Source organism: Tympanuchus pallidicinctus, unplaced genomic scaffold (assembly GCF_026119805.1).
Source record: "Tympanuchus pallidicinctus isolate F22 unplaced genomic scaffold, pur_lepc_1.0 scaffold2, whole genome shotgun sequence".
In the NCBI taxonomy this organism is placed as follows: Eukaryota; Metazoa; Chordata; class Aves; order Galliformes; family Phasianidae; genus Tympanuchus; species Tympanuchus pallidicinctus.
Window position 1 is genome coordinate 31,711,411 of NW_026294721.1, and position 23,417 is coordinate 31,734,827.

The 23,417-nt window shown below is 37.7% G+C and overlaps 1 protein-coding gene across 9 annotated transcripts in view; it reads right to left on the reverse strand.

Annotated features, from left to right (window-relative positions):
* BMPR1B (bone morphogenetic protein receptor type 1B) overlaps positions 1-23,417 on the reverse strand; it is a 234,603-nt gene that overhangs the window by 35,015 nt on the left and 176,171 nt on the right. Inside the window, exon 1 of one of the 9 annotated variants that reach the window (XM_052682135.1) lies at positions 6,260-6,370. The exons of 7 other annotated variants lie outside the window; for them this stretch is intronic. The gene's annotated coding sequence lies outside the window, so the exon portion shown is untranslated. Of the gene's footprint in view, positions 1-5,942; positions 6,106-6,259; positions 6,371-23,417 lie in introns of those variants that run through there. One more of the 9 variants, XM_052682139.1, reaches the window with a different exon arrangement.

The window sequence follows — 23,417 nt, forward strand, 5'->3', positions numbered from 1 at the left end:
ATCTTCTGACATGAAATCAGTCCTAGAGCTCTGCTTTGGCTGCCAGTAAGCACTCCAGCCCTTGCCAACTATAGCCATAGTTATGTGATTTGGACAGGAATTCCTCCACTAGAATCTGGATAAAGCCCAATAACTCATTTCACACCGGCTCACAGCCATCAGATGGTAATGACTTTTGGGCACTACTCTGATTCAACAAACCCAGTAATGCAGGAGGTGAAAAGCTCTGTACTGTTACTGGAGTCCAAATCTTAAGCCACACTGTTCCCTGAGGATGAATAATTAGCAATAGCTACCTTGATAGATTGACTTCTGTGCCACAACCATGTGATTTATGTGCTAGCCATCCAGTGAAAAAGCAGATCTTATATATTCTTTGCCAGGAGAAAAAGTCAGACTTGCTTCTTATTAAAAGAGATATTAAGGGACAAACTAGTACAAGAAGAAAAAAAGAAAAATCAAAGAGCGTGTTCACTCCTCTCTCTAGATAGAGTATTCAAAGCCTCATAAAATCAAAGTACCATCCATTCATATTTTCCCATGCCAATAACAGCTGGCTACAGCATCCATTGACAGTGTTTTGTTTGCTGATTCAGAGGTTTACCAAGGAAGCTTTGCATGTTACTGAAGAGCCCTTTCAACTGCTTCTTTGTGCTGGAAATTATGTGCATAAAATACATCAAAGCATTTGAATAAGAATTAAAGAAAATCTTCTAAATCTATCTTTGATTAAAAGGTGGCAAAGTTAGTCAAATTGATAGAATTTTCATTAAGCCACAAGCTTACTTTATCTATAGCCTGCATTGCCCTACATGTTCAGCAGGCTTCTCATCAAATCATTCTTTTATTAAAATATGAAACTATCATACAAGACTATGGAGTTTCCCATGCTACATCATAAACTACAGCCTGATGACATCCCACCAAGCCAGTGTTACACCACTGACACAATTGTTTTAAGAGAAAGGGAAATAACTAACTGCTAACTTACTGCACTTCACAGTCATCAGATAAAAGAATTTCCATGGGATATTTTTTGGCAAATAGTCAGCAATGAAAACACAGCGTGGTTAAAGAAGCTGAAATAAATTAAACCTCCTAAGTCAGCCTGATCCACTGTGTAAAATAGTCAAGAGGTAAAAGTAAAGCATTTTTTATTGGTGACAATCAATTTATAAAGAAGGAAAAAAGGATCATGACAGTTTCTCTTCATCGGATATTCAAAGTTGACATAAAATTCAAGCCAAAGTCACATACCAAGATCTGCTCATTTGATCCAAAACCACAGTGAACACACTCTGGCATAAAACACCAGAAAAATAAAAATAACCATGTTTTGCTTTTCAGTGGACAACTGTACGGCATTAATGAGCTCCAAGTAAGAATGGCATCAAACAATGGCTGAAAATATCTTTACCCTGACACTCATCCATTACAGAAAGCTGCCATACTGACAGAAAAGTAGCACTGTTGAGCATATCTTGTATGATTTGCTTCATTCCACAGCCATGTTGGAGCTGCTGTTCACCAAAGCATGGAGAACCTTCTCACTCTCTATATCTCATCGTTGTGGTTCAAAATTTGGGATGCTTTTGCATTCACTCATGATGCAAATAAGTGGACTATGGTTAGATATAATATTAAGTCAATGTATCTTTAAAAAAAAAAATACTAGTTTAGAAAACAGATTTATTTTTCAGAAAATGCTTCTGCATTTGATTTGAACAAGAAAAGCATCCTTCTCCCACAAAGTCTATTTAAACCTTCTTGATCATACTCCATGTTATAAGCTATATTAGTGAAGTTCAGCATGGAATCCAATAGGCTGTGACAAAACCACTGTGACAAGACTCTCCAAATTAATACTTAAATTCATGTCATATTACTTTCAACTTAAAAATGCAAAGGCTTCTATGGTGTCATAACCCATGGAAAACTCCCATATAATTTGCTGTCCGCCATTACATCACAGTTTGATTGAGTGTTACTTTTTCCAGGTTTTCTCTCATTTCTGCTATCCAGTTAATGTCTCATTTTTCATTTGGAAAAAATGAGAATCCATTGGCTCTCTTCTCATAACTCTAGATACTATCCCAACAGCTGGGGGGAGGGAGGAGGAGGGAAAAGCACAATAAGATTTTTTCAAATTTCCAAAAGAAAGTTCACACAAAGTAGATTTCTTGACAGAGAAAAATCTAAGCTATAGCTGTTGCAATTTTCTAGAACTCCATCAAACACCTCAAAATTCTACTGTTGATCATCATCTGGTCCATCTGTAAATGTTTCTTTAGAAGAAGCAGCCTTTTAAACTTAAATCACTTTTTTAACATTTGAGGATATGAATGAAAAAGTATTTCACATCATCCTCAAAATATTTTCCTTTTTTTCTGATCTCTTTAACAACCACATTATACACAGCCAAACTACAGGCTCCACGAACTAGATCTATCATTACGCTTTTCTTAACTGTGCTATTGTCAAATTCAATACAGATAGGCATCTGTGCAAAAGCTCTACTGTTTGAGGCATATATGAGGATAACAGGTAATAAAACTAGAACACTAAGACAGATATTTTACAAATGCAAAAGTTAGATCCACAGCCCATTCTGAGAATGACTAACTCACTTGACTTAACCCTCCGCATGATTTTGTCATAATGCATTATCACCAATTGAAAAAAAAAAAAAACTCAGAATAGATGCAGGTACAGCTAGAGCAGGTCTGTTCTATTTTCCCAATAGCATTTAATACCTTTAAGGTACTAAAAATAATCCGAGATATTTATTTCCAATGCACATGAGCCTAGCTTCAGAAATCCAAGTTCGCTAAGCTGGCATTTCTTTATATTACTTCTTTTATCAATTTGGTTTATACTGGATGCCTATGTTTACTTTACAGGATAATTTTAAATGGAAAATAAAGTAACGAATAATGGCTTATAAAGGCACGCTAAATGATACCCTCATGTCTCCACCAAACTCATGGTTTTTCTTCAAAAAAAACCAAAACAAAACAAAAAAACCACCAACAAAAAACAAACTATTTCATTGAAACCACTGAAGCAGCTTCTTTGATTGACAGGTGTTTTCATCTCTTATCCTTTTATGAACCAGAGTTCTCTTTCATTTTTTCCTTAAGAACACCTTGGGAAACTGTTTAGCTAATGTAGTCAAAACTCACAAAACTACTCCAACCAACCCTCAGCTGCACAACCCTGTTTACTATTTATGGGCATCACCTGATGAAAACTGGTAATGAAGGCTCAAAGACAGAGATGTGAAACGTAATCCAGCTTTCAAACTGCAGACAGCATTCAGTTTGTGTCACTCCTCCATTTAGCAGCTTTTCATGCAAAGAGAGATAGGAAGATTGCTGTCACAGACCAAACCCAGTTATTTCTATTTTTCCACTATCACTGCAAGCAATTTTGAAACTTCACTGAACTAGCAAGAAAAAATAAAAAAGGAAGCAATGCAATCCAATGCTACTGAATTATGCTTTGCTATCTGATCTTTAAGAAGGTATCAAAGATTGCAATTGACAAGCACTATTTCTTATTTCAGATGATATTATGATTGACTGAGACATTAAGACAATGAGAAGCATTTAAGAGAAGCAGCAAGAGACAGCCTTGACCCCATGGCTTTCTTAGATACATTTATTAAATCATCACCACTTGTGTTCCCTTTTCAAAAGAAAAGAGACCCAAGACCACCACTCCCAGCAGTCAAGATGAACACAGTGGCTAGAGTATAAAAATATCAGCTTCTATCCCAACATCAAAGACTGCACCCGTACATTAAAACGTAAGAGCATATGCCCATGCCATGCTCACAGAAGCCAGTGCCCTTCTGACAGACGTGCTTTGGCTGTATGACATACCTTCAGAGCAGCATGAAGAGAAATCTACTCTGTATTTCCCAAGCTCCTGTTTCAACTTCACTGTATAGGAATTATTCCTTCTGACTTCCCTTAGAAAATTACAGAATGCAGAATTCACAAGAATAAGAGAGAGCTGCTATATATCTTATTGCATAAGCATGCGACATTTTTGATGGCATTTCGAATGAAAATGTTTTAGTGATGGAACTCACTAAGTCAGGCTGATGATTGGACTTGATGTTGGTCTTGAGCAACTTTTTGAAACTAAATATTCCTACAATATTACAGAATATCCTGAGTTTGAGTGGACCCAAAAGGATCACTGAGTGCAACACCTGACTCCATGCAGAACCACTCAAAACTCAAACTCAATACCTGGGAGCTTTGTCCAAATGCTTCTTGAACTCTGTCAGCTCAGGCCACTGCACTGAGGAGCATGTTCCAGTGACCGACCAGTCTTCAAGCAAAGAAACTTTTCTCTAACACCCAGCCCTCTAATTAGTCTCTCTTCAAGGCCTCTCTACCCCTGAGGCAGTCAACAGCTCCACCCAATTTAGTATCATCTGCAAACTCACTTTGCATTCAAATCCCGCATCCAGATCATTTATTAAAAAAACTGAAGAGATCTGTTCCAAAAATGGAAGTATAATTCTATATGATTTTCTTTCAACTTGTTTTATTTATTAGCTCATCACAAATGCTTCCCAAGTCATCCATTTCACACTGATTTCCCACAAGTGCCCATCCATCTGCCAGAAGGACAGGTTACTCAGTATCTGGGGTAAGCAATGGTACCTTTTGATCATTTTTCATGTGTGAATGCCACCAATACGCCCTAAATCACATGTGGTTACTATACACTGACCAACTCAATGCTGCTGAATGAAGCACTGAAGCATCAGCAAGACTTTTTCTTCCCCGAGGCAAATGCTACCCTGCCAAGTCACCAGGCCAGGCAATATTAGAAGTAATTGAACAAGTAAAGGGATAAATTCCTACAGTGTTCAGCTGCCAAAGTAGAGAGTGAACTGAATTGACTGCTGCTGCTGTTGCCTTAGCTACACACATGAATGGGGGCTTGAGCAATGAAGAAAATCTTTGTGTTTGGAAAAGAGGGCTAAGGTACAAAACTTGTTTTCTGCAGATATGGCTGGATGCAACAGAAAGTGCCACTGATTTATTCACTTGAGAGAGAACAAATAATTCAAACAAATTAGGGAGGAGGAAAGCATCTCTACTGCAAACCAAAATTCAGCGCACGTGTGAAATGATGATAATCAGTGCCAACCACAGATGTAAGTACTATGGGTTTCCTGAAGCGTTTGAGCAGCCTAAAAGCATTTCCCTGCCTGAACACTTAGAAGCATATACTGAGCTCATTTGTGTGTGCCACACGGCACCAATGGCACTACTACCAAGGCATCAGCCAGGCTACACTCACCTCTGGAAGACAGGGATTGTGCTCTAAGCCACACAGGGTTTGGCTGGCTTGTTCTTTAACAAAGGTACATGGATATGTCTAAGGACCAAAAGTTCATTGCAAATGTCCTTATAACTTGTATCTCTCATGCACAGCTACTTGAATAAAAGTTAAGACCCATACAACTACATTTTGAAACAAGAAACAATTCTGGACAAATGTAAAACTGGCCTTTTTCAGCAGTCAACCACCCAAAAACAGTGATGAAACAAGCTTTAAAAAAATAAAATACAATTGTTTCTTATTTTGGTATTTTTTCTATTAATCAGTGTTTAAGATGCATAGGACAGATACAACTTTTCAATAAGCATTATTGACATACGCATACATTTCCACCGTAGCTTTAAAATCAGACAGAAAGGTATCTATTGCTAAGGCTAACCCCAGTCCTAGCTCTGTAATTCATATTCAAAACACAAACCAGGCATCAAAATTGGTCATTAATAAAATTACTAAAGCACTTTTAAATTAACTTCCAAAGCAAAGACTAACATGAAAGCATTTTCAAGCACATTTCATTTTAAACTGTCAGGCTGAATACCAAGTAACAGGTCTTCTAAAAGTCTCTTCTTCCTTACCGAAAGGAGAACGGGAAATCTTTTGTTTTAGCTGCAGTGTTTTTTCTGGAAATTTACCATTTCTTGTTAATAAAAGAGCACCTGCAAAGCATTTGAGGAAGCTTGCAGCACGACCTCCCAGAAGGGTATGAGGTGAACTCCAAACTCTAAGTGCCCTCACACACCACGGTTGTAGAGTGGTGAAAAACTCAGCAAGCATCAGGCTATCCCTCTTTCTATATTTTTTTAATGCTTCCTTGAAGTGCTCTTAAGAAATAGATTGGGGGGGAGGGGAAGATAAGTGCTTTGTGAGCTGTAAAGCTAAACTATCTACTTACAGGCAGTTTCCTTGGGCATGCTACATCATCACCAGATTCTCCAAAGATGAGAGTCATGTGAGGAGGCAGCACACAGCTCAGCTAGGAAACACAGCAGTGTGCTGTGCTAATCCTGCACCTGTGATGTGTTGTTCAGCAGCAAAGAAATGCAGTCCAGGCTGCTCCTGCCTAATAGAACTCAGCTGTTTTCCTCAGCCTTCCCTTTGATTGTAAGCTGGCAAACAATGCTATTTCAGCCAAGTACAAAGAATTTTTCAGGCTGCATAGGATATGACAGAAGAAAGGTGAAAGAAATCCTGGAATTACAAATAGAGATACTGAGCAATACAGAATTTGTAACTACTTCCAGATGGTTACACTCAGCTTCCAAGGTTAGGATGTGAAACACACACTGGAACTCCCCTTTTGCTCCCCAGCTCCTTTTAAAGTTTGTCTACTTGTGCCAGGGATATACCTCTATACCCTGGCTCCCATGTATCCAGACCAACACAAGGCTTCCAATCGGCACAACTGAGAGAAAGTTTTGATGGTTTCTCTGTTTCCTGTGATTTACCTTTTGGGCAAAATAAAAAACAGAGACAGAGAGCAAATGATAGTTTAATTAAAATATATGGCCTACAATCAAGGATTTTTTATTTTTTTATTTTTAATAGAAAAAGCCACCGAAGAGGTCTTCAAACCTCTGCCATGCCACACAGCTTTTCAGAGCATATAACAGCAACAACAACAACAAGATAGGAAACTTAATAAAAACTATGTGCAAAGAGGAGGAAAATGTGGTCCCCTGTTGGAAAGATAGCAAAAATTTTGGGAAGTTTTTAATTCCAAGGTAGAGGCACAACAGTTTAGAATAATCAATTGTCCTGATGCTTGCCTTCAAGATTAACCAGTATTTGAAATACCCTGTAATTATGATCTGCAGAGGCTTTTAATAAAACAGTATTATTTATTTAAATTTAAAAAAAAAAGTCACAGTATTGAATATAGTTAGATTGTAACACAATTAAATCTTATAGCAAACATTTATTCCAGATAACCCGGTCATTTAATATCCTATACCTCCTCCATACAACACACATAACATCTACCATTTCCAAGCTCATATGTAATTGTTATAGTTGACCGAAAGTTAGGGTTTCTAATCAGCTTTATTCTTTTTGATATTAAGCTGCAAACATGTTGATGCTGCATTGAAAATATCCTCATAACATTTTCTACTTAAATGCTTTTCTCCACAAAATGATACTGGATCATTACCTAATCTAATTCCAAGTTTGCAAACTACTATTGAAAATAAAAGGAATTGGTGTACTGGGAAATTATGTATCTGATTTCTTGTTGAATGTTTACCGCTGTTTTTGTTTACCAATGAGATTATTTCTAAATAAGTACATTAAGTTTATTTTATTCAGGCAAAATGTAGAACTATATTCTTACGAGAAAATGTTCAAAACTTATTTGGAACTATCCAGATTTTCAACTCATTTACTACAGAAGGGCTCCCTCGTTAGAATGTTGAGGGAAAGCAGTATAATTCTTAATGTTACTATCAAACTTAGGCATTTGAATATTCAATTTGATGTATAGAAGAGAAGGTAAGGAATAAGACTTTAACAACATCAACATCAAAATAGCCCAGTGGCTTCAAGTTTCCATTTTCAAAAATATATATGTATATTACCCTTATAAATACCCTTTTCTTTTCTTTTTTAAAGCATACTTAACTACACTTTCTTCAAATTACTCAATACTTGTAGACAACCCTCTGTTACCAGAGGTAACATTTGAATCTTTGCTGCTCCACACTGTTTTGTGCGTTCCTGCTGCAACTCTGCTTTAGAGAACTACTGATCTCTGCCAGTGAGATCACAAGCACCACGTGTAAAAGACACATGACTTACAACACTCTGCCAATGCAATGACGGGACAGGACACAGTCCAGCATGAAATTCCTTGAACTCCCTGGTAGTGCTCCTGATAGCCACAGTCACACTTCTGTTTAGCTGCAAGGGCTTCCCATTTGTTGCCTTGTCTTGTCATTTTGTGTTCTTTTTTAAATTATTATTGTTACGATGTTCTAGGGTAACTGTGTGAGAAGGAAGGAGGAGGTATCCCCCATGTTTTGGTCTCATTTTCCATGCTTTCAGAGTTCTCCTAAAATGAGGATGCATTCAGATGCTGAGATGAACTACAAAGCCAATTTGCTTAACATTTCATACAGTTTATATTGAATGTGGTAAGTCAAAATGAATCAAAATAATGTAAAGCAGCCTTTCTTTCTCACCCCTACTGCCACCACGCACACTCCAAAGTGACATTTCATTTTAGAGCCAGGGAATGGTGATCCCCAAGTCACAGATTTATTCATCTGGTTAGCCCCCAGCTCAGTTCCACTTCACATGTGAGCCCAGCCTTTACAAGGAAAAAGCTCTGCACAGTGCTCATTTTTGCTTCAACTGGAGCCTGGAGGAAGTCAGCCAGCCTTTTTGACAGGGGAAGGTGGGACAAAATGGGATGGGAAAACTTCAGCCAGCAGCCCAGGCTCCTCAAATCCAAGAACCAGAGTTAAACAACAAATTACCTGATGCTGGAAATCAAGTAAAGATCGAGACAAAGAAATTCAGTGGTTGTACCACTGTGTAAAGGAACAGGAACTTAACTCTGATTTTTTCAAATCCTAGGCCAAGTGCTCTCACTCTGTGTTATCCACACATCTTTACATACGAATATTCAATACAATGTGCAAAGCACGTTTAAAAAAAACCGTGAAAAAAATGGAAACTGAAGAATAAGCAAGATTGATAACAATGTCTTTAAGTAGGAATAAATTCTGCAGTTTATTTTACAACTGGTCACACACCTACATCTTTATACCGAATTAGCTTTTCAAAACAGTGGACTAGATAGCTGTAGAGACTAGGAACTAGTTATGGAGACTGCTTTGCCTGTCACCAGCAAAAATTGATCTAAAGCAAGCAAAAGCTTGCTGCTGGATTGCTTATCTGAAACTAGAACCTTGTCCAAGCTGGAACTCTTCAAACAGATATTCACCTTACACTGCCAGTATCTGCAACTTACAGTAAATAATTTTTTTTCAAGTAAAAGAACTCAGGTCAAAGATCATATGGAGAAGACGGCAGAAATATAGAAGAACATTAATGCTCAAAGCCTAGAAGCATTGTTGCTTTATTATTCCCATTTCAAATTTTGTTCCAGAGATAATAGAAATACAGCGTTTCCTATGAGTGTTAAATCTACTCCTTTTTTTCTCTCTCTTTTTTTTTTTTTTTTTTTTTTTCCTGAAGCATGCACTTAACTCTATCATAATGGAAAGGCTACCACTTTACTACATTCAGGAACCATGCCAAGGGAATTGTCAGGAAAATGTATGGGGGAAAAAAAAAAGGTATTTTACTTTCATTAATACATTAAAATGTCATAAAAAATGCTACAGCACAAAATGTAGTAATTGCCAGCTGCCAAATTATTTTCTCATCTTCCTCTGGCCCTCAATAATGCCTCCTTTAGGCTCACTGCCAGTGATGTTTGGAACATTAAAAATATCCCCAATTTCTGCAGAGATTTTATGTGGCAAAATGTGCTCTGATGGACAAAACTGAAGCAAATCTAAGAGCAAAGGGATAGTATTTATTTTAAATGATGAGAGAAACAAGACTGCTACATGCTGTTAACTTACCCGCAGGATAAGTTACAATACAATCTGTATTTGTAGGACAGTTCAACGATAGGAGGTTAGAGGTGGCTGAGGACAAATTTGGGTTTCCAATTAACACTCATGAGCCATGAAAGCCTTGTCTGCTAGGCGCCATCACACGCAAACTATCCTCCCATAGCACAGGGCCCTTGCTCTCGGATGGGTTCAGTGTCTCCTTACTTGCTCAACAGTGTAAGCAGAGGGATCATTAGTTATGACTGGTAGAGTCTCAGAGATAATGTTGACTCTTATTTCAGGAACTATTAAGCTATAAACACTGCTCTGAAAGCCATTTATCTACATTTGAAGATAAACAGAGAAGCTACTCAATTAACAAGATTGCAAGAAATAAGCTACAGATGCCAAACTGAGCAACTTTAAATTCCAAAAAGGAAAATGTGTGCATTTAATAAGCATAATTTTCTACCACAAAATTAGTGACATGAAAGTTCATAAGCAGTATAACCTAACCACTTTGCAATATCTGAGAAAGCAACACAAATCAAAATGTAATTACAAAACAGTTAATTCCAAGTGATGCAGATTACAATCACTCAGAGTTCCAAGTTACTACCAGAGATATCAAGGTTGAAGTATAGTATTATAAAGTAGAAATTTTTGTAGAACAATATTTAAAGTTCACCTCCGCATCGCTACAATTTGAAACTCAGATGCTATCAAAGACTTCTGAGAGTGTGATAAACGCTAAACCTGTCATGCCTGAATCCACACTTGCTAGGGAGAACATTCTTACCCAGATAAGCAACAGAGTATGAAATTATTTTCCTGAGTCTTGCCAACTAACCCTTTATTATTTTTTTTTTTTTTTATTGAGTATTATTCATTTGGCTGTATCTCTATGAGATCTTTAAGATAATTTAATAGAATCAAAAAGAAAAAAGGCACCAAACCACTGAAAAGCACACCCACAAAATAGTTTCCAATATCCTTTCAAAGACATAAAAGGCAAAAGTGTTCTGAGTCAAGAAAAAGAAGGACTTTTTTTTTTTTCTTTTGGTCACAACAATTAAAAACCTGATCTTTCCTTGTGCTTACAGATGCCAGCGCCTTTCAAGGCAGCTCAGGGGTCAGAGTGGGGAACACACAGGTGCACAGTGTGTTGGCAGCTGAAATCTTGTGAGGTTGTGCTGAAATCCTATCCCTCCCCTCCACATTCCTGCAGGCATTATAAACGTTCCCTGGAGGAATATTACCCTAATGCAGACTAATTTTCCGCAAACAACCCCAACCTCATTAAACCTCTTCTTTATCAGCATTGTTCAAAGCTGTTTTTCTGGTAATATTGAACTCCCTTACGCCTGTCTAAGAAGAAAAGCAACTCCTTTTATTTTACCTCTGGTATCACTTCTCCTATTCAGGTCCATTGGCACTACACAATAGATTCAATAAAAATATTCAGTTTCATCATATGGTAGTAATGTCCTAAAGACTACGACACAGAGATTAAGAGAGAGAGAGGTTATGTTCCCGTAAATAAATATAGAGTAAAGGCACTGTTCTCCAAGCAGGGTCTGATAGATTTATATTGGTGACTCATCCAGTTGGCAAGCAAGCTGAAGTGAATTAGCTGGACAATATTCCCAAAGCAGGTGTTCTCCTGGACCTGTGGTTCCTCATGCTCCTGAAATGACCTCCTATTCATCCCTAGACAAATCCTTTTGGCCTTCAGTAGGATCACACAAATTTAATTCTCTTAATATGAATATCCACTGCCATTAAAATAATTTAAAAATTTGAATATGTTTTTGCCTATCAAAAAGAACTAGCTTGCACACAGGTATATTGCAATGGAGCATAACATAATAGTGAGGCTAAAAAGAAAGTAGATTCTCTTCTCAAGGTGAGAACTAATTACTGAACCTCATCCCAGATGCTCTGTGATGCATCTTGGCTATCTGCGAATCATTGATGCAAACATTATTACTCTTCAATAGTGCTCCTGGCTTGCAGATGAAAATCATTATTAAAGGATTGGCCCAAGGATAGCATATAGAGATTTCCTCTTTCCCCACTATATCCAGATTTTCTGGAATACTCTGAAATCCCATATATAGCACAGGATAACAAACTACAAAAAGGAGACAGCCAGAGAGCATATGCCTATTGTAAGGACAGTCTAACAACAATCCTGAAATGATAAAACCAGTTGGACTGTAAGTTGCTTGCTCCTAGGAAAACAGTAGAAAAAACAGTGCTTTAATTCCCATTGATTCTTCTACCTGCTGCTCAACATACAAGTACCCAATAGTGATTGCCACAAAAAAGGACACAGGCAAAATGAAATGCACGTGAAAGACATGGAGGAGGCAAGACATGTAGAAAAACATTTTGGCCAGTTCACTGCAAGCTTATAGGGATTCTTTAGAAGGAAGCAAAACCATAAGTAAATAAACCAGGGGAACTGTTTGAAACAATTGCTGGGAAAATGAAATCTCTGAAACACTGAATTATTCAATATTGGTAATACAGCTAATATTCAACACGGTAATGTCAATATCAGCATTGCAGGTACAAAAGCTGTGGTCCTTATAATAAGCCAGTGGTCACACGTGAACCATGAACATAAATCTGAGGTATAACACTGTCGTTATATGCATTCAAAAGATGTCCATTATGTGATTTCTTAAGTGAAAATCACTGTCTGCAAACACTTACGAAGCATGCCAAAGCAATGGCCACATCTAGGACATCCCTAGGCAAAAAAACAGGCACTCAATCCTCCAGACAGCTCAATTACAGACCCTACTGTAGAGAGAAGGAACTTGCAATAACGTAAAGTGCACGTGTGCTGCTGATATCCACGTGGCACCAACCAAAGCCAGAAAAATTCCTTGTGCTCGTCTTACCACTCTGACAAGGAAAATCTGAGTGTCATGCTTGTTTTAAATCATTTAAAATAAAACACTGTTTCTGTACTTTACTGTTCAAATTACTCTGTCTTCTTCCATAATTTCTCATTTTAAGCACTTGTATCTTTTCATCTTTTGATTTTGTTTTTATTGTTGTTTTCTTCATGGAGTTTTCTTTTAAATAAACCAAATAAGCTTCTTTCCAATAACTCCTTTCCCCCAGTTAATATCCTCCTGGTCTCTCTCTCTCTCTCTCAACTGCCTTTCTTTGTATCTTCATTACTCTTCCAGCCTCTCCCTCCTAAGGATCCTTGGACGAGGTCCCTGATCTTTTCCCCTTTCTCTCACTTTTCTCCTCACTTCCTAAAATATTTGTCTAAACCATCCAGCACCCCCCCCCCCCTTTTTTTTTTTTGTCAGCCTTTATAGCCCTGTCCCATTTTCATACCCTTTAAAAGCACAAGTGACGCAGACTATAAATTATGCTTAAATTATGCCATATTAAGTATACCACCTTGGTATGCAGGAAAGCATAATATTTACCTTTCTGGAGGGAATGTCTTGCATGGATGATGGTCAGAATCACAGAGTTTGTATGCAATATGTATGCTTCTGTATGCAATACCAGCAGACTCCCATAACTGCTGCCTAATCCCCATAGCAGTGACTGTCTGACACAAAGCATTTCAAAAGCATTCAGCAGTGACTCAAAACATTCAAATCTTATATATATTTACTGTGGGTAAAAAAAAGCTTTGGGCTCCCACTTTCAAGTAAGACTCACTCTATTTTTCTTGCAGCCAGCCCTCCCTCTCAAAAGAGGGAGAGAGGTTGTGTACGCTTCTCACAGAAAAGGATAGGAGAATACAGGCTGCGACACTATGTATTTCAGATGAGATCCAATCTGAAGTTTACCGAGCTTCCATTAGTCCATTAAAATTTGATTAGAAGCCTCAATCTCAATGAAAGCCGATGAGAAGCTGCAACTAATGCCAGCAAAACAGAATAGTGTACATCTTCCCAACATCTCATATGAAATTGCACAATAGTGGCTATGTCCACAGGTATGAATAAAAAGTCAAAAATAGATCATTCTTTTTCTCTTTAGCTCCTTTAAAAAGATGGAAATTCAGTTGAAATTTTTCTCCCCTTGGTCCATTCAATCTCTAAAAATAATTGAAGTCATAAGAACAAGGGGCCTATAGCAAATATGTGTTTCAAGCTGAGATGCTGTGTAACTTCAGAGAGAAAGAAAAATATTTTCCCAAGCTTTCAGCTTTTCATTTGTATAAAATAGTTTATTTTATAGCTAGGTAAAGATGTAAAATTAAACTTCTTCATTACTGTAATGTACTGTAACTCACTATAACACTGCTAACATAACTAAATGCACGAATTGTGCAACATTTTCCATCAAAATATATAAGGGAATAGATGCCAAATATAGGGTAAAAAAATAGAATAACAAGCCAGCTTTCTTCTCTAAAATAGCAAAATTCGTAAAGAATGTGTTGGTGGTCAAATCTTTGACAAATAAGAGGTTGTTTCCTTGCTACACAGTCTGATTATTGGTCTGGTCAACCTTTACGAAGGATCAAAAAAAAAAGCGTTTGGATATTTTGTAAATATGCACAGAGAATACTACTTTCCTATAAAGTCATATGCAATTACTCTCTGCCGACTTGTATTTCTTACTGCTGCTTATTTCATGCATCATTTCTAAATGAATGCCCTACTCAGCACGGCAATACTAGAATGATTTTCTATGACCCTTTCCTGGGTGGGAACAGCACTGGATTAGCCAACCAGCAGCACCAAACAGATGGAGAATGAAAAGGGTAAATTGAAAAGAGTTTTTTAGAATGATGGTGATGATCATAAAAATTTACTCACTATCAGGCATGCAATACTCTACATGGGTTGTTCTGAAAGTAATGCCTTCTATTGATTTCTGTGGAAACTACAATAGGTACAGAGAGCACAGTAACATTGCTTGATACAGCAAATTCTCAGCTACAAAAAACTATTTTTCAACATAATCACCACTATTAGCTATGCATTTAAGCCAGTGATGAACAAGAACCTGCATGCTGTACTTGTAAAAATCTGCACCAACAGAAGTGACACAACAATTCACATCTGCTATGATAGCATCACTCTAGGAATATGTTGCCCATGCAGTCCATCTTTCATCACTTCAAATCAATATTAGTCAGAAGGCACCAAATCCAGACTATTTGGTGGGTGCAATACGACAGTCCAGCCAAGGTACATGCTCCACAGTCCTCAAACTTGTTGTCTGAATCCTTCTTTTTTCTAGACTCAAAGGTCGCTCTGTTGCTGTTGAGAGTCGTCAACTGAACAACACAACTTCCGATGACCCATCACTACTGAAGGTCTTCATCTGGCTATTCAAACACCTTCTGGAGCCATGGTGGTGACTATTTCTCTTGCTTTCTACAAAGAATCCTTGTTTCTTATCTCCTTTCTATCACCCATCTTCCCTTCCCCATCTCCGTAAGCAACAAGGATTTACAGAATCACAGAATCACCCGGGTTGGAAGGGACCTCAAGGATCATGTAGTTCTAACCCCCCTGCCTAGCAGGGCCACCAAACATACACATTCAGATCAGGTTGCCCAGGACCCCGTCCAACCTGGCCTTAAACACGTCCAAGGACATCCACAACCTCCCTGGGCAGCCCGTTCCAGGGCCTAACCACTCTCCTTGTAAAGAAACAGAATCACAGAAATTCATAGATTCACAGATTCATAATTAACTAGTCAGGCTAAGATTTGAACTGTTGTGTCTTAATCTCACTGTCAGGTATACATATATGAAGGAATCTCCTCTTCCTTTTGTAATTAGAGCGAGACACTGGTATGGGGCCTGGCATTACTGTGTTGCAAGAGAAAGCCTGTCTTCTTCCTTGGACTGTCTCTGGAACCTCAAGCCGTCAGCTTAACATCATGATGTAGTGATCAGTGATGATTTGTATGGGTTCCAGGAAATCCACAAGGATCACTCCTTTCCTATCCCAAAAGACACACTTTACCCACCGAGGACTGTGGCTTGAACTTTTTGTTTGATGGGGAATTCACGTTAGCACTCCATGGACTGCTGTTTTAACTCTTGTTTGTAGTGGTGATACAACATGTCATCACTGGTAATGGTGTGATCCAGGAAACTGTCACCGCCAACCTCGTATTGGTTCAATTGCTCCTAAAAAACTTGCACAGTGTTCTTCCTGTTCCCGTGTGAGCATTCATGGAACCTGCCTGGTGCAAAATTTGTGATATTCCAGTGTTGCCACTATCAGTTCCAACGCATTGAAAATGCAGCTCCATACATAGTTCCCTGGTCATAACTTCCTGATTCATGTGGATGAACTGACTGAGATACTTTTCCTTTCATAGTGTGATAGCAGCTTGATCGTCCAGAACGTGGCCTCTATCACCACTGCTGAGACACCATCACTTACTACGTCACTGAACTCACATCCACTATTTGTTCTCTAGAAAAGTTCAGTATCAATGAATGGCAGTAGATGCAGTTTTTTCCACATGGAAGAATTCAATAACACTCCTTTGCTTCATACACACGCCCATGTCAGACACCACTTTGTGAGACTGCCCCTCTGTTGTCATCTGTTGCACAGCAACAAAATGTAATGGGATATTGGCAGGAAGGGTCAGTCTCTGCTGTCATACCGCCAATATCTGCCTCTGATGTCATGGACCAACATAATAAAATAGAAGGCATTCCTTTTGCAGGAGTCCATACATTTATATACCAGTTTCCTTTCCAAAGTAACTTCCCCTTGGACTGAAGGTAGTGGACACAAGTACCACCTGTGTTCATGAAAGAATCAGTCTCACTCACCTCCGTGCTTGGGTTGTAGAAAAAAAAAATTCTTAAAAAATAAAAATAGAAAAAGGCCAGTTGATTCAGCACAGGATACAAATTTTTTCACCTTCAGTTATTAGTACATACAAGGAAATTAATTATAAGATTTGGAACTGAATTCAGCAGAAAATCAATGAGTGTGTGTGACACCAGTATGTTAATTTTAATAACATTCTTCTGCAAAATATACTGTAATTAAGTAATTAGCAAATCTTTCTAAAAAAATACTTATTTAGAATACTCCATTTACACATCCTCCTATAGTATGGCTACTATATGCAATGCCTACATGTAATTTTACACAAATAACATGTAAAAAAAAAACAAAAAAAAAACAGACAGCAAAAAACAAGAACACCAGGAAGAAAATCAGCAGAAACTATGAATAACTTTTGCTAAATTGATTACAAGCTATAGCTGTAGGATCCTGCTTAGCAACTGAGCTCTGAGGCACACACTTCATTCTATGAGTTGTAGCAAGAATTATAAGGGAGAGTACCCCATTAGTTTTACCTCAGAAATTGGTTTAAAATTGAAGTTTAAAAACCTGACTACAAACATAATGAAAATATAAACCTCAGCATCAAGCTAACATTATACACATTATTTTTGTACTAAACAATATCCATTTAACCTCAAAACAAAAACTTTTAACACTTATTTGACATAATAAGTTCAAGAAGTTTCTGTTTAGAACAGTCCAGAGTGTACTTAGAGAGAAAATATATATTTTTTCTTGTATAATCAACCACAAATTTGTTATCCAGTACCAGAAGTTCTCATATAAACATAAACATCATAAATCACCAAAGCATAAAGGGCATTGGTATCTGTTCAAAAGTATCCAAAAAAAGGAGGAGTTAAATAAAAAATAACAGAATTAACACTTTATAATTTATTCTACATCCTGCCTGCTGCAGTTTCAGTAGTCTGTGATACTCATCATAACAAAAAACAAACAAAAAACAAACAAAAAAAAAAAAATCCACACTTCTTCAGTTTTATCCCCAGCAGCACTGTTGATGTGAGTTATTAAATTGACCTGATTAAATTCCAAACCTGGCTATGTTTGAGGAGAGAATCAGTGATTTCTCTTTTGACATCTTCAGTACAAACCATGATCTAAAATCTTAACCTGTTTAGAAAAACTAAATCTAGATAACAAAATCCTGGCCTTGCACTGAATTCCTGTTGCTTTCTCTTTGTCAGTTAGGGAAAGTCAATTAAAAAAATTACGTATTGCAGTAATTCCCCTGTTTCTCACCTAGACCTTAGACCACTGAAAATAAACTGAGTTATGCCGTTAAAATTGAATGTAAAACTAAGTCCAGCATGCACTGTAATAGGTTTATGGGATCTCTTTTGATTTCTCACTCAACAATGAATGAGAAATATTAGGGAGGGTTTGGGAAGAAGTCAAAATCCCTGACTTTAAGACCTCACACCATTCAGAAACATCTTATTAGGAAAAACAGCGCTCTAGCATCATATTTCTAATTCCCTTTACTAGTAATAAAACGTTTTCAGATTCAGCAATAATATTAATCAAGTGTTTTAAGACTTAGTTTTCTCTTCCCTGCAAACCTGTGCCCTCTTAGCACTCTCAGGAGCTTTTGTTCCTGCAAAAGGCAAATTCATTTTCTATCCATTGGTGGCACAATGGGGCTCAGCACACTTCTAGCAAGGACCAGATCTACTTTATATAGAAACTTCTATGAGAAGCCATGAGAATAGCTCAAACCAAAATATTTCCAAATTAAAAGTGAAAAGAACGTGCTTCTCAGGCATACTTACAAGAAACCAGCACAATCAAGTTACTCTGCCTGAACACGGTATTTCCTGCACAATTCCATAAAGTCCTGTAAAACAGATTCTTTCTCTGATTTCTTTTTTTTTTTGCGTGTGTGCTTCTTTCAGACCCTTTTAAACTATGTGAAGAAGAAAAAAAGCTACACACTCTGAAAAATTCCTTTATACCCACTGTACCACAAGTTAAGCATTACCCAGAGATACCAGGGAAAAATTGCAGAGAATTATTTACAAAACAGATACATTAGAAAATTTGGCATATAAATTTGCCATATTTTCCTCATCTCTCCAAAGAATTTGTTTCTCCTAGTTGTTGTGATAGCAGCAGATGCTATCCACTGTTCAGTTTGTCCTACAGCAAACATGGATCAGCTCACCAATGTTTCCACTCCAGCCATTCTTCTCTTTTCAGGAGAAGGGCAACTCAATACTCCTTCAGTCACCAAACACCCCCAAATCACATTACAGGGGTGACTGACAGGTCGGGCCAGCCTTTCTCCAATCAAACAGGTTCAGAGATTTTGAGAGGCAGACACTCAGCTTCATCAATCCAAAAGCTTTCCAGAAGTTCATTCAAGGAGAAGAGATGGAGGACAATGCACTCGAGCAATTATCCATGTTTACAAACTTCTCAAACTTCTGGCAATTCAGATATAGACAAAGGGCTCCACAGCCATATAACAGTGACCCAAACTAGGGAAATCTTCTTTCCAAAAGCAGCTCCCTTTCCAAATTCCTCAGCAGCAGGCATGAGCAATGACTACTTGCTTCTAGTTTTCTAGGTCATTCATTGAGGGACCTCTTGGACTTCCGAACCCAAATGACAAGAGCTAGGTCCTCACTAGACTGTAGGGGTTATTGTCAAGAAAAGAAATTAAATGATGGAAATCTAAGCTTAAATAAGCCCCAAAGATCAGATTTAAGCATGATTTAATCTGTAAACAAAGCAGAAGTTTGTGGAAGTTGTGGAAACTTCTCTTTTATGTGAGCTGCCAAAATCTAGTCACCTATGCCTTCTCTCACATTATTCACTCTTATTTTATATCAAACAGGCATCTTCTGGACCTCTCTAAACACCTGAATGCTTTTAAAACATCTTTCCTCTTCCTTTGACTATGGTGCTGGATAAGCATAGGCAGGAGAGGTGACACAATCTGTACTCCCATAGCATGGGTACACAACTTTCTTTTTATACTTTACAGTTCATAAAGATAGGAATTAGAAGTAGATAATTCCTTTCCTGCCTATTTTTTTTTCATTTTGCAAAGCAAAGAAAAATGGCACATGATATTCAAAACTGGAATGTTCTTTGGTTGGATGCTGCTTCAACCAGAGGCTCACTAGGATGTTGGTGGGAATCTCCATGTGCCATCAGGAGATGCTGAAGGCACAGCCTCTCCACTTCGCCAGACCCATCTATTCCTCCTACATAAGTCTAAGATGTATATTTTGGGCCAAAGCAGACTGCCTGGATTCAGATAGCAGCTCCGTGACACAACACAGAGGTTGAAGGAGAAGTAAACTATTTATCCTGCCTCCACACGTTATTTTTGCAGGCCAGCCTCCTCAGACTGTATGTTTATAACACTCTCCGCTGCAACTCAGAGAAATGGAGACACAAGGAAGATTCTATATTGGGAAGGCCCTAAGTGACTGGGACTTCTGGCCTGGAAGGAGATTTGTTTAACTTGCAAATAGTTTGGAGAAGTAGCACAGCAAGTAAGATTTTTCCCCCAGAGAGTTTGGTGTCACAAATGATGCCACAATGAGAGTAAGGAGGAAAGGCCACTGATTCAAAGGAGATCACATGGAAGTATATACATATGTAAATAAAATGTGTGCCCAGGCTTTAGGATGAAAAGAATAGGAATTTTCAAATTTGGTGACTAAACAAAAGAAATAAAGAAAACTTAAATAAGCTTTGGAAAATTCCCCCAAACATTTCCCAAAGAAACAGCTTAAGTCATGCCTGCTATTCAGCCCAAAGTATTTTGTTTCTTTACTAGAATATTTACTGCTTCTTGAAAACATTGCATTTTTGCCTTTGGTGTGTAGAGCCAGGTCAATGTCCACACAGAAATGTTATTTTGAAACAAAAGTATTTGCATTTAATTGAGAACTATCCCCACAGTTTTTCAAAAATTCTCCTTTTATCTAGTTGAAAGCATTACTCAAGCTTAACTCATACTTATGAATACCTTGGGCCTAAACAGTAAATATTTTTCTGCTTATCTGCACTATCTTAAGTTTATTGTCTTGACTTTTTCCATCAGCTCTATCAACTGTACCGCTTTCCAAACTCATAGGAAACATACTAAGGTCAATGATGTTAATTAAGATGTTTCTACTGTAGCTGTAAATTTTAATAGGATACTAAGATCAAGCACCAGACTGAAAAGAAATGTAAGTTAAAAGTAAATAAAAGTGCCTATACAAAAGTAGAAATGCTAAGAAATCAGCACTTAGAAAATTCTCAGGATGTCACAGTAGGTGCTTGTTCCCATAATAATGATACACCAATTTACATACCTCTTGTTATAAAAACCTAAAAGAACTCCATATATCTGTGAAAACAGTGACATACTGGCTCCAGTTAAAATACATAATCCTTCATCCACTCAGTGTTCAAGATCTTGTCACAAGGAGAGAATCCACTGGTGGCAAACATCCCTGCCTTGCAAATTCACCTCCCAAGTTTGGTGTCATCAAGATGCCAGTGAGTGATTTAAAAGTAATTTTGGGTTTTAATAAAGCTTAATGTAAATAGCATTCTTTGTTGTTTTTGTTATTGTTGTTTATTTAAATACATTATGAGGCCGCAGTTCTACACTGATGGTTCAATTTCAAATGAGAAACAAGGACTTCAGCAAGAGCTGATCAAACACATCACCCAGGGGACACGCTCTGTTTCTCCAGCACTTCACAGAAAAGTGGTATTTAAGAAGGAAGAAAATAATTAGAGCAACTCTGAGCCAAACCCAGCATTCAAGAACACCATTCTTTCCAAAACATCCTACAGTGTGAAGGCTAACACTGCAGTGTGGTAAATCTCATGGGGTCTTTCATAGTTTAATTAACACAGAGCTGCTTGGATTTTATGATGCAGAGGATACCCAAAGACACACATCCTTTCAGACTCTGGGCGACTATGTGCAAAACAGCTACAAGTTAATTACATCTGCATTTGATAGTAAACAATTGTATTCTTCTACTTCAAACATCAGACATTTAGCATTAGTTAAACATCCCTGGTGCACAAAGTCTCTAGTAGTCTACATGGTGGCTGTAGGAAACACTTTCCAGGTCTGGCAGCATGCCTCATCCACAATTTGGACTTTCAAGGGTAATTTTAGTGTGCTTCCTGTAGCAGACCACTTCTAGCAGCTCCTCAGCACTCCTTTTCTGTCTCCGTCACTCTTAGCCCACCAGGAAGGGTAGCTATTTAAGTCAATGCAAATTATATTTCCATTAACTTTTTGCTGCATTAAATGCATTTAAGATTAAAATGCATTAGAACTCTGGCATTTGTTTCTATTTTTCAACTTTTAATGTTCAAAATGTCAGTCTTATGCTACTTTCTCTGGGATCTTTTCATGCCAATACAGAAAAATATTTAGATAGAGAACATATAAAGTCTATAGAGCAAATCTTAAATAATTGCCACTGACTGCAGTGACTAGAGCTGCAAGGAAACCTAGGGGAATTTATAGCTTACCTTAAACTGTTTAATATACTATTTTTCATAAACGTTTACTTCTGAAAATGAAACCAAATTATGCAAGAGTCTTAATTCTCCAAAGACATCTGTATTTTGCATTACTAGGAGAAGAACACATGAATGTTATTCCTCACAGAATAATATAAGAAGACCGAAGCAAATCTTAGCAGGAAGAGAGTAAAACATTGCCAAAATCCATCCACAAAGAACACCTCTTCATTCATCATCTCACACAGAAATCTTCATTTATATAACTTTAAAGAAAAGTTTTAATCTGGAAATTGGGGTTGTAGGTATAACAGCCATTATAACAGCATTACAGATGAAACTGACTCACACTGGAAGTGTTTCTGTCTTTGAAAAATAATTCCATCTGTCCTTCAGCTTCGTGTTGCCAATGACTCAGACTGTGAAAAACAGCAGTAAATGAGCAGAAAAGAATAGCTCTGATTTTCTTTTTGGGGTTAGTTTCAGATTTTTGGCAGTGGATTTACTTCCATGCTCTATAGATCAGAGGCAAAACAGGTATTTGAATTCTTTCTCCCCTACATCCTATTACCCAGAAGTTCACCTTTATTCATTAACAGAAGGGAAAGATGGACTGAAGAGAGCAAAACCAGCTGAGTTTAAACTCTGTCTTTTGTTTCTCACAACACACTAGGATTATTTATGTTTGAGTACGTAATGATGTACAGAATGACGCACTCTGTTGGGAAGCTCCACAGTTAAAAAAGATCACATCTGATGATTTAAAAAGTCTAAATAGAAGATAACTTGGGTTGAGAAACTTCTGATTCTGATCAGTTTAGTTTTCAATTGTGCATGCCTGCTGTATTTTTGAAAATAAGACTCCACTTCTCTTTTCAGTCTCTTTGGCTCTGATGGAAGTGCAGCCTTAAGTCAAAACCCTTTCGCCTGCTCCCATGCGCTGCAGAGATGCTGATAGACACACTTGTGAACAGTCACGTTAAGTGTACAGAAACAAGGAGATATATTACAGGGAGGTGCTGAAAATGAAACTCAAAGCTCTGGCATTTCCTTCAGAAGGGGTAAAGGTACCTGGACAAGGTACATCATGATCTTAGACTGCATTACTGGTGTCAAAGAGCCCCATAGTATGACTGTGTGAAAGACCTTAAA